Source organism: Tauraco erythrolophus, chromosome 2 (genome assembly GCF_009769465.1).
Source record: "Tauraco erythrolophus isolate bTauEry1 chromosome 2, bTauEry1.pri, whole genome shotgun sequence".
NCBI classification, from domain to species: Eukaryota; Metazoa; Chordata; class Aves; order Musophagiformes; family Musophagidae; genus Tauraco; species Tauraco erythrolophus.
In genome coordinates, this window is record NC_141466.1 from 79,885,215 (window position 1) to 79,903,205 (window position 17,991).

General features: G+C 37.2%; 1 protein-coding gene across 1 annotated transcript in view; it reads right to left on the bottom strand.

Annotated features, from left to right (window-relative positions):
• PRKN (parkin RBR E3 ubiquitin protein ligase) overlaps positions 1-17,991 on the bottom strand; it is a 796,707-nt gene that overhangs the window by 475,974 nt on the left and 302,742 nt on the right. The window lies entirely within an intron of this gene.

The following is a 17,991-nucleotide window of genomic DNA, read 5'->3' on the forward strand; positions in this document are numbered from 1 at the left end:
AGAACTGCCTGTTCATCCTGTATAACGGGATGCTGAAGATTCTATTCCATTCTTCATTAAAAATAGGCTGTATTCCTATGAGTAGGCCTGGAAATGTAGGAATGCCAGACCTTCAAAAAGGCTATGTTAGGTACTGGTAGAAGTTTAGACAGAGCAAGTTGGAGCTCAACAGACCGTACAAACATATCAGAGAAGTGAGGTCAGCTGGCCCGTACTGAGCTCCTGACTGTCTGCTTCTGGGGTCCAAGTTCGCAAGTTTAAAGCCCACTGTGGTATATCCACCCTACACTGCCGTCTGCAGTGAAGAGGTATTGTGCTTATTATATTCACATACAGACACCCAGAGCATAAAACATTTTCTTTTCCTTTAGAAAGAAAAATATTGTGCAAATGTAAAGACTAGGTAAATTACTTATGAAGAAATCCACTGTTATCTCACAAAGAAGGAAGTAAAAATCTTCTTGGATAAATAAATACACTCTCTCCTTAAATCTCTAAACCATGAACAGAGGAAATACAAGCTCCTGATGGGCTGAAGAGCAGAACTGGTAATACAGAGGGAACAGAAGTAACTTTGGCATTATGGTAGCTTATGTGTTGAGGAAAACCATATGTTCTGAAAGTGATATGCCTGGTGCAGAGAGGGGGGAGAAGATAGATGACAACTACAATACCTTTAAGAGATATACTTTACAGTGGGATTTACATCTTTAGAAAGTGTTTTACAGCTGTCCCTTCAGCACCAAGGCTGAAGAAAACGCTGGCATGTGTCAATGGGGTTAGGAAGCTCAGCTACAACCACCAACGTGGGACGAAGTTCTGCTTTGCCCTTTAATCCATGAGGACCATCTCACTGGCAAACAACACGCAGGAAAATTAAAATGAATTCCGAAATCCAAGTGCAGACAGGTGGCAACTCTAAACCTAGGAAGCTAAATTGCCATTTTTGTATATCTCTTGGCATAGTTAATGCCAGATTTGCTTTTCTCACAAGAGAAATTTTGAACTCCATCCTTGTTACTGGCACCTGAACTGAAAACACATGTGTAGCAAACAGGTCAATTTAACCAACAGGGTCTGCTCTTTAACTGTTCCACATAAGATTCTCTGCTACAACAGTCACAGAAGCAATATGCTGCAGTTTGTGGCTTTGTTATGGTGCCGAGTAACTGCTGCAGCAAATGCTACTATTTTCTAAACCCTATTACAAAGATACAAAATCATGGTGAAAAGTTCCTACCATAACACAAAGGCAGGAAAGGGTTCCTTCACCCAAAATAACTTCCAAAGGTGGTGAAGAGGAGTGTAAAACTTTTAAAGATCAATTTTTCATGGAGGATTAATTTTTCTTTCACTTTTATCAGTGAGGATGAGGTATAATTTCACTCAAGTCTATTATTACAGATCTAAAAGTTTTACTGCAATGTAAAATAGATATGTGATGGAGAGTAAGGCCCTTTGTCTTTCATTAACTTTCAAGCTCTCTATGTACCTTTATTCTGTTAAGAAATGCTAGAGTGAATGCATTACTCAAACATTTTTACAGTACATTGTTACTTAACAATGACGGAATACTGTATATTTATATATACATAAAAATAACCTGTGGACAGTAACACTATGATTTTCAAACCATGAACAGACATGGTCTGTGGGAGTAGGCTCTCCCACTGTAAGACAGCATCAGGTTCAAGACCACCGAGGAATCTGAGTGTACATAAGTCTATGGGACCTGACAAGAAACATCTCAGAGTCCTGAGTGACTTGGCTATGTAGTTTCCAAGCCACTCTCCGTGACATTTGAAAAGTCATGGTAGTCAGGCAAAGTCCTTGGTAACTGGAAAAAGGGAAACATTGCACTCATTTTTAAAAAGGGTAGAAAGGAGAACCCTGGAAACTACTGACCTGTCAACCTCACCTCTGTGCCTTCTAGACCCTCCTAGAAGCCGCACTAAGACACATGGAGGACAGGGTGGTGATTCAAGACAGTCAGCATGGCTTCACAAAGGGCATGTCTTGCCTGACCAACCTAGTGGCCTTCTGTGATGGAGTGACTACATCAGTGGACAAGGGAAGAGCTATGGATGTCATCTAACTGGACTTCTGTAAGGTCTTTGACATGGTCCCCCACAATATCCTTCTCTCTAAATTGGAGAGATACAGTTTTGATGGGTGGACTATTCAGCTAAAATTAGCTGGATGGTCGCATCCAGAGAGTAGTGGCTAACAGCTCAATGTCCAGAAGAAAATCACTGATGAGTGGTGTCTTGCAGAGTTCCATACTGGGACCAGTTTCATATCTTCATCAATGATATAGTGGGATTGAGTGCACTCTCAGCAAGCTTACAGATAACACGAAGCTGAGTAGTGTGGTTGACATGCCTGAGGGACGGGATGGGACCTGGACAAGCTCAAGAAGTAGGCCCACGTGAACCTCATAAGATTCAACAAGGTCAAGTGCAAGTTCCTGCACCTGGATCAGGGAAATCTCTGGTATCAATATAGGCTGGGGATGAAGGGATTGAGAGCAGCCCTGTGGAGAAGAACTTGGGGGTACTGATGGATACTGCTGGACGTGAGCTGGCAATACGTGCTCACAGCTGAGAAAGCTAATCATATCCTGGGCTGCATCAAAAGAAGCGTGGCCAGCAGGTCAAGGGAGGTGATTCTGCCCCTCCGCTCTGGTGAGACTCCACCTGGACTACTGCGTCCAGCTCTGGAGTCCTCAGCACAAGAAAGACATGGACCTGTTGGAGCGAGTCCAGAGGAGGGCCACAAAAACTATCAGAGAGCTGAAACACATCTCCTATGAAGACAGGCTGAGACAGTTGGGATTGTTCAGTCTGGAGAATAGAAGGCTCCAGGGAGACGTTATTGCAGCCTTTCAAGACCGTAAAGGGGGTTTATCAGAAAGATGAGGCCAAACTTTTTAGCAGGGCCTGTTGTGATAGGACAAGGGGTAATGGCTTTAAACTAAAAGAGGGTACATTTAGACTAGATATAAAGAAGAAATTTTTTACAATGTGTAGTGAAACACTTGAACAAGTTGTCCAGAAAGGCGGTAGAGGCCCCATCCCTGGAAACATTCGAGGTCAGGTTGGACAGAGCTCTGAGCAACCTGATCTAGTTGAAGATGTCCCTGCTCATTGCCAGAGCATTGGACTAGATAACCTTTAAAGGTCTCTGCCAACCCAAACCATTGTATGATTCTATGATTCCATGATAAATTAATATGTTAAAAAAGAGATAAACGTTGTTGTTTATAATACAATATTCCTGTAAACAGATTGTAAGTTTCTCTGTAACAGTGTTCCTCAGCATTGCACAATGAGATCAGTGCCTGAGGAGACCCATAGCCAGTAGGACTTCTTGCAGATACTGGTTGCACTGCATGGATCTTGTTGTTTGCATGTTTTTATGCTATACTAAAACCAGACTGCAACTGTAAAATAACATAGCTGAAATCGAGTAAAGTGCTCTTTTACATATGATTTGTCTGTTGATATTTGTCCAAAAGAGACTATCCTGATGTGATTCTCTCCAAATACTCCCAATCTGAAATTTTATTCTGATGTAGACATGCTATTGGCAGTGACAGACTGAGAAATCTCTTCCCTCATGATCCCCAATTGAAAAGGATTTTACATGCACACTAAACTCTCCTCCCTCCCTCAAAAAGCTCTCCTCTGTGTCTGCATTATGCCTCCTCTCTTGAGTCTGTTTGCAAAGTAAGAGTAGGGGGAGAGGCAAGGAGTTGCTACAGATCTTCATGTCCTTTTTCATTTCGTATAGAGACTGATTACCAGTAAATTCATCAAAATTTTAGCAGGATAGTTGAGATAGACATAAGGTTTTAACACATCACAAAATAACTTCTTTTTCTATCAGTGTGCTTCCAATTTTTGCACAAATATGAGATACCTTGAGTTTTACCTGTGTATAGAGTACAAGTACAAAAGTATTGGAATTAGGTAGAAACATCCTTGTAACTTCATCTTAAATGTAGGAGGCATAGTTAGAAATGTCATCCCTTATATTTCAAGGACAAAGATAGTAACTGAGTCAAATAGCAAGTGATAGATATAGATTCTACAAAATATTAAAGCCATTGAAAATAAAACATACTAAAAACTGCATAACAGCTGGAATTAATAAAATAAATTTTCTCATTTTTTCCACTTTATTCTACTACATTTTGTTTTCAGGAGGAGAACTAGAGTTTTTATATCATTCCACTAGATTTTGCAACCATATGGTCAAACAGAGAACACAGTGACTAAGTGATAGACATCCAGCCTCAACAATCTGCATTTGAAAAGGAGAAGATCCATATGTTTTTCTCCCTCTCTTTCTCCTTTTTTTATTTTTTTTTCCCTGGTGTCCTATACCAGTTTCTACACTTTTTTTTTTTTTTTTTTTTTTTTTTTGCATAGGACATGGCATTTGGAGTAGCACTTTGTACAGAGAGACAGTTTACCTTTCTGACAGTATAGGAAGCTTAGGGTCTACTTATTAAAAACAGCCTGTCCCAGAAGTTAATTTACTGTCTCAGCTTTCACCAGCAGCTTTTGGATTTATGCACACTGTATAATTGGAGAACGTTTATGTATAATTAAAGCACATACAGACAGGTAAGTCTAATACAAATTGTTTTTGTAAGTGGGATGCATCTATTTACAGTAAACTAGTGCCAAGATTGCTGCAGTCTAATTCTTTACGAGTCTAGCTTCTGAAGTTGCTCGCTACATATTGCTGAGACCCACTGAAAGTCAGTATCAGTAGCACGGAAATTTGTGATCTTTTCTTTATCTTTAACCTCTAAGTCACTTAAAATACTGACAAAGACCAGGTTCTGGACCAGTTGTTTTCACTGATCAGGTAAAATCTTCTTTCTTCAGTTGAAAGAGTAATAAATACAGGATCTACTGTTTTACAGGTGTTAGTCATTTTATGCATATACCATTTATATGTGTTTCATACAAAAGATCCTTCCTGCAAACTAAAAATACCAGGTAAGAGGTGAGGCTGTTCATGCAATGTGCTCTAACAAATGAAGTGCATCACTCCTAATATGCTTGATCATATGCAGTATTAAAAGTTTGGCATAATCAGTACTTTACTCTTTGGAAGAGAATCTACAAAGAGGAGGGAGCAGAGAGTACTCAGTTACATTTATACTCATTTGTATATTGTTTGCAGGTCTCACATCAGCTTATTACTGTAAAGGGAATAAAATCAGGTACTGATTTGGCTCACTAGCTACAGTAGCCCTTCTTTTTTGAGAGAAGCCCCCAATTCAATTTCTCGCTGGAATGGATTTTTTGCAAATAAGGATAATCCTTCATTTAGTGTTTACACACTTGGTTACCTCTTAGCATTCTTCCCTGTCATATCAGGTTTTAAAATTTTACTTAAAATTACCAGAATTCATTTATGCATTAGCTGGTTTTATTATAGTTATGGACGAGCAGGCATTCAACAAATTTAGCATTAGGAAATAATAGTCGTGATTTTATCAGAATATAACAGGACTCATACCAAATTTTTACCTTCATTTCCCTGTGACGTGATACTGCTCATGCAGAAACATAGCCAGCCAGCACAAAATGAGTACCCGCACTGGCAAAAAGTAAACTACTTATTTTTCACTCTTCCACCTCCTCCCTCCCCTACTCTCCTAAGATACACACAAACGCTCAGGTCCCCTGATTCGTTTTTACAGAGAATAGAGAGAAAAATGGATTGTAGCGAACTATGTGGACTACCTGAAGTATACAGGAAAATCCTGCTCACTGCACAAACTTAAGATTCAAGTATATCAGTTATATTTTAAATCAGGGAGCTACAAAATGTCCATTCTCTTTAACGGAATTTACAAATTGAGATACGCTCAAAAGAAGTAAAAGCAGAAAAGAAACTTAATATTTAAACTGAAGGAAAGGTTTTCCAGCAAAGTACAAATATTTTAAATAAAACAACACAATTTGTAGAGTTAAAAGAAGCTTAGAGGTTAAAAGAACCTTAATCTAACTATTTCATTCTAGTTCAAGTAAAAAAAACCATGAATTCTATTCCTTTTTAAAATACTGTATTGCCAAATGGCCGAAGACAGCAATCTTAGCCTTCATTGCTGGGCCTGAATTTCAAGAAACAGCTTTTCACATCAGCAAAAATGCAGCACAAAGGCAGAAGGTGACAGCAGAACCAAAGAGGCGACCTGCTGGCTCCTGTTCTGATCACAGCTTAGAACCTGAACAGCCTCGTCCTGCATTCTTCTTAATTGGGTTAGCCACAGGGATAGGGTGAAACTGGGTCTAACATACCATAACATTAACTGAACAATTATGAATGTACATTAAGGAATTGTTAGCCTGAGGTCAAGACCCGCAGGCAAATTAAGAGAAAAATGAAAAAAATGTCTCTTGACATTACTCTAAAAGCCTGAGAGTGAGGCGACATTAGTTTATTTTTAAAATCCACTTTCAATAATCTTTAACATCATGACCAAGAATTGACAGGATTTTCTGACATTGTCTTATACCAAAATGTATGACACTACATAATAAATACATTGCTTAAAATAAAAGGCAAAAGTGAAATAATAGAAGAAAAAAAAATAACTATTGCACTGTGGAAGGACATTTGCTTACACGAGGTGGTATTTCAGCTTCTGTTTGTGTTTCCTTTTAAGATTTTCTAATACTGTACAAAACCATGGAGCATTTAAATATCCTTTCCTATGAGCCCAGAATAAAAACAACGCTCAACTTGTCATCTTACAATTGACTAAATTAATTTATATCCTATAAAGCACAAACTGTTCCTTCTGATGGCACCTGACTGCACTATTTTAAATCCATTTTACTTCTCACCAAAAGTACTGTCACATTTCAGGCAGAGGCTTCATCTCGTGACTTGATGTCAACAGAAAGCTCCATGAGGCTCTAGACTCATGCAGGTAACCAGACAGTCTTTCGGTTTGGTAATTGTTTTTTACAGAATTGTATGAAATTATTCCTAACCACACTTAGAAGGGACTTGGAAGTTCTGGATCTTAGCTAAAGCAGATATATCTACAGATCCAGAAGAGACTGAATATTCAAAGAAAATTATTCTCCCACTCTTAAGCACCATAACAAACATCAGGCTTGGGTTAACACATTCTTGCCTATTTGCCCATGTTCGTTAGCTCTAAAGAAAGAAAGCAATTAGACCTGACTGAAATGAAAAACCTAACTTCAGGGGAATTAATTTCTTTCATCTGAAAAAAAAAATTAAAATCAAGCAACTCAAGATATACAGAGAGAATATTAACACCAAGAATGAATGCGTTGTCCAGACAAGGACAGTGCAAAATTGTACATCTTAGCTGCACACGTGGTAGCGTGTGAGCAGGTAGCCAGACCGCAACCCAACAGAGTTGGACCAACATGGTTTAGGGAAGTTATTTTTTGATATTCTGAGTACCTGCCCTACCGTCTATGACATCTATATCAGTAATAGACAAATAAACTAAAACTACGCTTGGTTAGTTTATTTTCCTTTTTCAAAATTATGGACATTGCTCTCAGCAACACTCCCAGGTAGGGATGAGACAGCAGTATTTTCACCTGGCAGGCTACGTGCAGAGCTAGATGGAAGAAGGCTGGTAAAAACATCTCCTGGTGCTCTTTACGGGAACCTGAGAAATCGTCTAAAATGCAGTGCCTTACTCTGAAACACTTTTCCAACAGCATGAGTGGTGCTTATGAAAATATGGACATGCAGAACATACTGATTCTAATGAAACCAGACTGAATTCGAAATTAAAAAAAAAAAAAAGCAATAAAATCTAGAACTTGGGGTACCCTTGGCAAGGGTACCCGAACTTAGTTTGCTTAAATATCACCATGAGTAGACGCAACGACAAGAACAGTTAATGCTTCTGTCAGATTAGTGGTACAGATATCACTGTGTAGGAGCCACAATTCAGGAATCTATACTTTTTTAAGTATTGGTAAAAACAGCAAGGCACAGTCTGAACAGAAGGTACTGGTTAAAGCTTGAGCAAGACTATTACAAGGTCTGAAATCCTTAAACTTACCATCAGTGCCAGGAATTTCAAGATGGGCTAGGAAATGTCTTTAGAGTTGCAGTTAGTGTCTTTATCTTCCTCCCAAAACAGTGAGTTTAAATGCCAGTATATACAAACATAAGGCTTAGATTCAGGTATTCAGTGGTTTTGGCTGAATACTTTTTAGTGTAAAAAAAGAGATCTCAGTCTCTCAGTACTGTTTGTTCTCTGATTGTCTTACGAGAAGTAGCCTGAAATTTTATTTTAATGAGAATCTTTCCATGGAGAGTTCTTTTTTCAAACCTAATGCTATCAGATATTTTATCAAGTCCAATATATTCAACCACTTCTTGTTTGAAAAACTTCATTAATTCATTATTTGTGTCGATGTCCAAAATCTGTGCCATTTTATCTATGCCATTTTAACACCACTGAAACAATACAACAATTCTATGATGGCTGCAGTTGTACATGCAGTTAAAAAAAAAAATTTGCTTATACCAGGACAGATTGTTCTCACTTAAAACAGTTGAAATTTAGAGTTGTGAGGTAGTTGTACTCACTTTAGGAAGTATATAGCTTTGCCCAAAAAAGAGTTTAAAATCTCCTCTTTCCCAGCCAAAGTGTCTTCCCTTGTATGAAAAGTCTATGAGTATTGTTTTGACAAAAACATGCAATTTCAGTTAAATTGAGATCATTGGACTGATAATATATTTCTCTGCAAGTCACTTCCATGATATGCTTCATACTTATTATAGAACCCCCAAAATTTTATTTCTGCTTTTAACAAAACCAGCTAAACCATTAAGTCTTGCATAATAACAAAGCCGTGTTCAGCGTTCTTGCCAAAGTACAGATTCTCCAAATAAAGTCTAGAAAAGTTACAGAATTCAATGTTAAATTTATATTTGTAGAGTTAAAAACAGAAAACACCATCCCACAACCCACTTTATCTAAAGAATCTCTTAACATAGAAGCATTTGCTATTTATCAAAAAAAAAAACCCAAACAAACCAGAAACCAACCAAACAACAAAACAAACACAAAACCCTTCTATATTTAAGATATTCCACTGAACTCAAATAGCCTTATTTCCACATAAGAAGCAAGCTGTAAATATATGGCAATTACGACAGGGAACCGAGGATGACTTGTTTAGTCCAGCTTCTTACAGCAGAGACACCTGAATACTAACAATTTATCTGCGGATAATAACTGGTCAACGCCACATGTCCCTAAGGACCTATTTATACATTAGGAAAAATTCCCTGACAAGGCGGGGAAAACCTTTATTAGAACACTGCATACCTCTACCGAAAAGCTAAATCAATATAACTATCATGGCTGTAGTTGCATCATGTTACAGATGTTTTACAGTAATGAAGCTCTAAGGAAAGGTTTAACGAGTTTGACCTTAATACCTTTAGATCACGATCCTATCCAAACAAGTCAAATAAATAGAACTTAAAATTAGCTGATTTTTTTTTAGTTACAGAAGTCTGAGTTTTTACTTACATCATGTTTAAGTACCCTAATTTGTTTTTTTTTTATTAACTAATTCAGTTCAAACCAGAAAAAAAAACCATCTCAGATATGAGGCAAAAATGTACAGATTTGGAGGGGTTTCTTCCACAATGAGGTAGAATAGAGACCTCTTTATAGTTCTTTTAGAGGTAAACAGCTACTTTAAAATCTTTTTAATTGCCTTAATCAATAATTACTATAAAATATTTTAATTAATAATAATTTTAGAAATTATATCAGCTTCTTAATGGAGATGAAGGTACACATTTAAGAAAATAGTTTGGCATTTGTTACTTCTGCTACTTCAACACCTTAGGTTAATATACTTATGTTTTCTTCCTGAGCCAGCTGGTGCATCCGATATTCCAGCACCTTGAAAATTAGCAAAAAATTGCTGACCCTTTAGAGTTTTTTAATATTCATCATTATGAAAAATGTTGAAATAACATAGTGTAAGCATGATCTCTCTGTACCCACAGCTATCTAAGGAATAATACTGAGAAAACAGAAGTTTGGCTGTACTTTAATAAAGAAAGCAAATTAGGAGAGTTATGCACTGGGACATCTGAATCTCAGTGGCAGCTGCCATATTAAAAAAACTCCACTGTCATAGTCCAAGATTTGTTTGTACTGTAATACATTCCAGCAAGCCATCCACAGCACATTATGGTCTTACTGAGTAGAAAAAAAGAGACCCAAAGAGATATCTATCTATCTATGGGAAGAGAAGATGAAGAAGCATTTACCTACACATACAGTTTAAGATGTCAACAGAGTAGATACGGCTTTAATGTTTAAAATGCTGACGAATATTCATTGTATCTCCTTTCAACATAAAAGGCTAAGAAATTTTAGAGAGGGCCTTTCTTTGTGGGAGGAGGAGTTACTGCATGGAGAGGCGGCCGTCTTTACGTATTGTTAAGACAACAACAGCAGAGTTGGTAACAAACAATACGCCAACAGATGTAATCTAAAGACATGATAACTTTTCATTTCCTCAGCCAATGTAACACCTTTTTGCCGTCACACTGCCATATGCCAGCAGAGCCGAAGAGCAGCCCCTTTTTGGCTGTGTTTCTGCCCCCGAGAATAGCCCAAACTAAAGCTGAATAAGGCTTATTTATCACATCTGTTGGTACTCCCTTTTTATTTTTTTTCCATAAAAGGTATATATCTAAACAAAAAGATATAAAAATCATGAACAGAAGTAGCACAAGACCTGTAAAAGAATGAAACAGATAAAGTCCACCATCTGATCTACATGTGTGCATGATCCCATGCCACCCAATGGTAAGTGCTCCAAATTTCTAAGGATTTCAGGAGGAGTTGTGAAGTGCAGAATCCATTTATCAAAGGATCCTCGATTACAATTCAGAGAATGTGCACTGTCACACAAAAGCAATTAAAATACAGTGAATATTTTGGATAAAACAAGTGATAACTCTGAGTATGGTAATTTTTGCTAGTCCCAAGCTTCCCGTGATATGCTGAAATATACGTTAGGGGTGATCTCACCACTGTATACAAATATCTGAAGGGAGAATGTAAAGAAGACAGAGCCAGGCTCTTTTCAGAGGCGTCCAGTGACAGGACCAGAGGCAAAAGGCACATACTGAAATGCAGGAGGTGCTGTCTGAACATATGGAGAAACCTTTTTACTGTGAGGGTGACTAAGCACTGGCACAGGTTGCCTAGAGAGGTTGTGGAGAATCCATCCTTGGAGATATTCAAAAAGACATGGTCTTGGGCAATTGACTCCAGGCGTTCCTGCTTGTGCAGAGAGGCTGGACCAGATGACTTCCAGAGGTCCATTCCAACCTGAATCAGTTTGTGAGTCTGTGCTTCTGTGATATCGCAGCAACTGTGAGGATAGGATACACTGAACACCACCTATATTCCCAGGCATGCATCTATCTTCTCTGGCAAAACGTGTTCATAAGACATTTGATTCAGAGACTCATGTAAAAGTCTAATTTGAAAGTAAATTTGGTAACTGTTTTCCTTTTCATTTATGACTGTTGTCACCTAGGCTGGAGAAACTCATGTTAGGCTCCACATTAAAAGGCAGTTTTACTTCACAGCATGACTTGAAGTGGTACATAACACTGAAGCAATTTTCCCTTTTTCCAATAACTGGTATTTTTTTCCACCATTAAGACACTTTATAACATGTAATCTCACTAAAAAAAACATAAATAAATAATAATGCAATAAATATTATAAAGTGTGCACAGATATCTCAGAGCTTCTAACAGAATTAGAAGTTAAAATATATATTCTTAACCCATTAAAACGAAAGCAAAATCTATATGTTACTTTCTCAACACACAGGCAAAATTGTTTCCTTTGCGAGCTTTATTTTGCATCAGAGAATTGCTGTTCCTATCTTTTGGAAGGGATAGAATAATTTTCTTCATAAATCAAGTATGCATTTATTTTCATTTACTGCATATACATAAATTAAACTATGTCCAATGTAGTGAAATTTGTCTAAAGGGATATTGAAAAAAGAAATGAAAGAGGTAGCCAAAAGCCTAAATAAAACTATATCAAGTCTTCTAAATGATCCCAACTGTTCTCTTCAGATGGAGCTTAGCACTTTGGAGGCCAGCCTCAATGGCAGGTGCAAGAGAGAGACTGACCTCTAAGGGGTTCAGTGTGAAGTGAGACTCAGAGCCAAAGAAAGAAGTGGAGAAGAAAGAACAAAATGGTTATAAAATCATTTTGCAGTCATCCAATGTTGAGCTTTCTTACTCCTATAATAAGTGCCACAGTATCTTAAACAGGCCCCAGGAATATTTAGTGGAATAGCCTTCCCAAAGTCTGTCTGGATTTGGCAGAATCTAACATATCATCAAAGAAAATAGACTTTTTAAAGGTAGAAGTGTAAACTTTATTTATTTTTTTTTCCCCTTCTGATATTCATATTACTAAAAGCAATGAAGACACTGGCTAAACAATGGCAGAATCAGATCTGCAGACCCCATGTGATCGTTCTTAGAAAAGTTCCACCAGTAATTCTGGATTCTGGGTCAGCTCAGCACTGAATTTATTTAATGCTGGTGCCCTGCACCAAGTCACTGCAAGCAATAGGAGAGCAATAAGGAAGAGTAGGTGAGACAAATTCCTTATGAGGATGGTACCTGTGGAACTACAGTAAAAACACTAAAAATATTAGTGTCCTCAGTCAGGCCAATTAGTGACAGATTCTCCTTTGCTATGATGAAAAATTATCCTCTTCTGAGACAGATTTTGTTATTGGAAACTGCTCAAACTATCTAATGGATATGACAGATAAAGGTTTTGTATCTCCTTCAGCATGGAATTGTGCATGAACAACAAACATCACTAGGAAATAGGACTTACTATCATAATATAGTCCTGCACTAAGAGTCTCAGCAGTTCATATTTAGCAGGCCTGTCACCATCAGATCAAGTCATGAGACAAATGCATGTACAAAGGTAGGAAGAGGATCAGCTGGGCATCCTGGCTCAGCTGGGCTTGGGATACACAACAGAATAACAGTATCTGTATCTTGAGATGTTCTCTCACTCTCAAAAAATACTGGTTCACTAGAAAAAAAATTCAGCTTATCATTAAGTATGCTGACTTAATATAACTAATGCAGAAGGATTTCCTGAATCTGTGGAAACCTTGGGAAAAAGAGTTCCAAGAGCTCTTTTTCTCTGCACTGGTCTTCTCAAAACAGTATTAACATCAGTGCCCAGCGGTGGTAATTTAGATGTCAGAATTGAGACATTTTTCATTATTTATGTAGAAAGAAGCACATATATTGAATATGTATAATTTCCCGTAAGTACTACTTTTGACAGCCAAATGCAGGGCAATTAATCTATTTTTGTACTAACACATTCAGTAGCAGGAATCCAAAAATAAATGGTTGCTTCACATTTGTTACTTTGACCAAGGAGCACATGTTACAAAGGTAACTGTCCTATGCGCAATATTCAATAGAAGTATTTTAACACATAGTGTTTGTCATGTGTTAGCTAAGATGTATCAAAAATACTTTTATCCTCACAGCAAACGTGATTTTGGAGACACAAATACCTATGTCATCCTCTCTCAAGAATTCAATCATATTTTTTAGCATCTCCTCAATCTGTGAATGAGGTCACACTTTATCACATTGCTGTCCACTGGGTGGAGTGTATTTTGCAGTGTAGCTTCAAAGGACAACTTCATTTTTTGTAACCTGCTTGCAATATTACCCCAGAAGTGGTAACCAGCAGTGGGAAGAAGCTGACACAGCGGCAGTAGTTGAGAGGTGCTACTTGTCCCCTTCTCTTTCAATAAGCCTTACTCCAATGCAGTGAGCAGTACTTTTCTTTCTCTGTCATTGAGCTAGGATACAACTAAAGAATTCTAGATAAAATATGAGATATAAAAGGAGCAGTGGTGAGAGGTAGTGCACTGTGGAATGGAGTTTCGCAATGATATATTAAAAAAAGAGAGATCAAAAGTAAACTGCCTTTTTATTACTGAAAATCTCTGCTAAGTTTATATTCATTAAAAAGAAAACACTACTTAAATAACTCAATTGAAATGGAGTTAGGAAATAAGAGCTTGAAGAAAATGATTGTATTTAGAATCTTTCTCTTCCTAGGAAATATTAAAGTATCAAATTCAAAATACTACACTATCATCTATTAGGAAGACCACTTAAACTCTTTATGACTTGTTATTTGTCAGTCACTGGAAGGCACTCGAAAGACACTAGTGCTTCTCCCTTGCAGAACTGTGATGTATCATACAGCCTACGCTGAGAAGCTACCTAAATGACAAGCTTGTCATGTTGCCAGAGAAACAAAATTCAGCAAATGTCCATTTCTTTGTTAGTTTTAAGATGAAAAGCAATAGATGGAATCAATACCCCTAAATGAAAAACGATAAAAGAGCCGTTTCTGTGAACTCAAGAGGCTCCTCTGGAGCGCAGCAGGCAGGGACAGCAACAGGACTATATGCACCAGCTGCTGAATAAAATCCAGATGTGCTGTCAGTGTCAGAAACTAGGTCCCATATCAGCTGCAGGGAGTTAATTCATATTCGAATGTGACTCCTCATGTCTGAAAAGATTTGAAATAATGATGTGAGCTATAAGGAACACTTGCAAACGATAGAAGCTGTGCAAAATACCTTTGGTGCTTGTAATAGAGGATATACTGAAAACTGAACCAAAACTATCAAGGAGACAATGTGAAGAATTATCAAATAGCAACGAGTCACGAGTCCCTGCAGTAGAAATGGCCTCACCATAGCACCTGTGGCTGAGTATGGAGACCTAAAGTCAATGTACCACACTTCAATCCAGAGTCTTACAGTGGCTGAATTCTGTGTTATGACAAGTAGATGCTGAGTCAAATGTTACTGTCTTCTATACCAGGAGTATGTCACATAGTTACATTGAAAAAATATGTTTTATACATATAGTTTGGTGCATTCCAATTTGCAGAATCACACCTTCCATTTGCAGACACACGTTTACCTTTTCCTTACAAAGATAGCTCTGTGAATGTTAACACTGCTGTGGCTCCAAAAAAAAGAACTGTAAACGTGACTGCTACAATCTTTTTTTTTTTTTTTTTTTTTTTTTTGTTCTGGAAAGAGGAATACCCTAATTCTCTGAATCATAGCTACATCACACTACTGAAACAAATTGCAGCATTGTATGCATTCAAAATAAATATTTTTAAAAGCTTAAAAGCAGCAAAAGCTATAAAACAATGTGAATCTAATGACTAAACTTTTTGAGCTATTTGAAGAAAGTTGCTGGCAGGCTTGTAGGTGGTCTACATAAGACTCCCACACTCCAATCTTTCCAGACATGCTTTTGTGCTTGATTAATTAGAGAAACTAGGGAGAGGTGATACTTTTGCAGTGACTGATGTTTTCTTATAATTAAATCAATCTGATATATATTTCCCAGAAAGCATTAGGTCATGAAATGTTCATAAAACACCAAACTAAGTGTCATCTGGAAAATTACAAATTTAATATTTAGATGGACGTCTTTGGTAAAAATAAAAACAGTGAGCTCTTTGATTTTATAGGCATATAGTATCAGAAATTCAGTCTGAGCATCATATATTAAAATAATGTTATGCAAATAGGCATGACAGTTAAATAAGGTTTTAGAATAAGACTGTTTGAATGAGTAAGTAATATTTTAAAATGTCAGTCAACACACCATGAAAAAAGAAAGCTCAATTTATTTAGGTTGGTCATTTGTGGCTTAGGTAGGAAAAGGATTAGCATGTAAAGTTAAGGCTGCCCAAAGCTTTGTGTGGGTTTTACACAGGTATTCACTTTCATCTCAATAAAAGAATTAGTGTAACAAATTCTGGCTTACATGGTGCTTCGCTGCTTATGGCACAAGAGAGCTTCTCAAGAAACAGCTTCTTCTGTGTTGCCATGAAAAGGTCAGGCACAGTTTACAGAGAATTGGGTAAAAAAAAAGATCCTAAAAAAAAACGGCTTTGCTCACAAATCCAGTATGGTAGTACAGACAAGCTTTTTTATAGATTTTTTTTTAATGTCAAGCGATTGCCAGTAATGTTTTCAGCTTGAAATAACTTGCCTACTGTAGACTGCAATGCATTGAAGAAAGCAGAGCGGATACAATGCACTCGCTGGGAGGACCACACTTTTGCCTGGCATTAATGCAGAGAGGTTTCTGCACAGTGCTGAAAAATAAATGAGCTTAGTACATATTTCAAGCTTCCCCAGCTGGAATTATTTTGTCTCCCTGGAAAATGGACTAGAAGGTGAAAAGAAAAGAGGTCACATCGGCCAGACACATGCCAAATCTGCACCTAGTCTTCATAACCACAGGACTGAGGTAGATGGTATGTATTTGTAAATCAAACTCACTGTTGCATAGCACATTCACAGCAATAAGTGTGCCTATATTGCAAATACTGCACTTTGGAAGTCATGAGCACTGCCAGTCCAAACTGCTGGAACAGCACACTCACTGTTCTCAACTACTGTTCTCCACTTGAATTTGAGAGAAAAAGAATAATAACAGATTTTCTTTGTTTTGGGGAGAAAGTAACAAGAACTTTAAGTGCAAATTATTTTCATAGCCACGCATTATTTAAAAACTATAACAGACAAAAATTGTTATTTGATACTCCTTAGAAGACTTTCCTTTTGTCTTTTATACTTTTATGCAGAAGTACCTTCTCAAATCTTCTGACAGCTGGGATTATTTGAACCAATCTTGAAATTAGTAAATGCTTCCACTACAAGTTTCCAGCTACTTTCTTTTCAAAACTACTGTAAAATATGCTAATAGGAAAATGAAGCAGCTGCACTCTGCTCATTCAATGGAAGTTATCAGCTTGTGTATATTTCTTGTGTTATTGACTCTATATTTGCCAAAAGAATGCAGGCCCACATGCATTCCAGACAATTAGATACAGAAAGTATGTTTAGAAATATGCCATACTAACACTTTTTATAATATGTTTTTTATCGTGGAGTTATGAGGAATTCTTGGGAGACAATAAGGAAATTAATTTTATTTTTTTAAAGTCTCCAAAATGAAGAACACTATTTAGCAGATACTGTAAAAATCAAAATTTTTGAAATTTATTTAAGTATACTTAATACAAGGAACATAAAGATTCCAAACCAAATGGCACAGGTGTGAAAGTCATCATTTCCAAGAGCGGGCAGGCTGAAGGAAGATGCTACGTCTAGCAGAGAACACATGTTCGGTGCTTTCATTGCAATACATAATGTTCAAACTCATCTAGTGACAATAGCAATGTCTTCCAGCAGGACTGACTGCTTGTATGAAAGCTGAATGCAATGTCATCTGTGTTTTTATCCATCCTGAACATTATGTCATTGGAAATGTACATTAATGGCAACTTCTCCTGTATCTTGATTTATATGTGATTCAAGCCTATATTAATCACCAATATTTAAATGCAACTTCTGGGAGAAAACAAATCCCCTTAGATGTGTTCATCTGGAACACCACAAAATGGAACACTTCTAAGCCTCTGAAATAAGCCAGAGATAGTCGGGTAATTCAGGAATTGCATATAGAGCTTGAGGAGGTTTGTTGTAGCTTTTTGAACTAGATGTGTATAAGCACTGCTATAGTTTATTCTTTTCAATGAGAATATATGAGCTGGGTTTTTAAAAGGTCTTACTGAGGTACTGTATATATTACGTATAAAGACATCGAAGCTCCAGGCTATACCAAGAACATTAAAGGGAATTTAATCACTTTAAAGACAAATTTTAACACTTAAATATGTGTCAAATACCATAGAAAGCCCCCAAAAAATCATAGCTCAGTCTTCTGCAAAATCTAAGTCTCTCATGTTACAAACTTGGCTGACAAACACTGTGATTTATAAGAAAGGACTCTCATTCC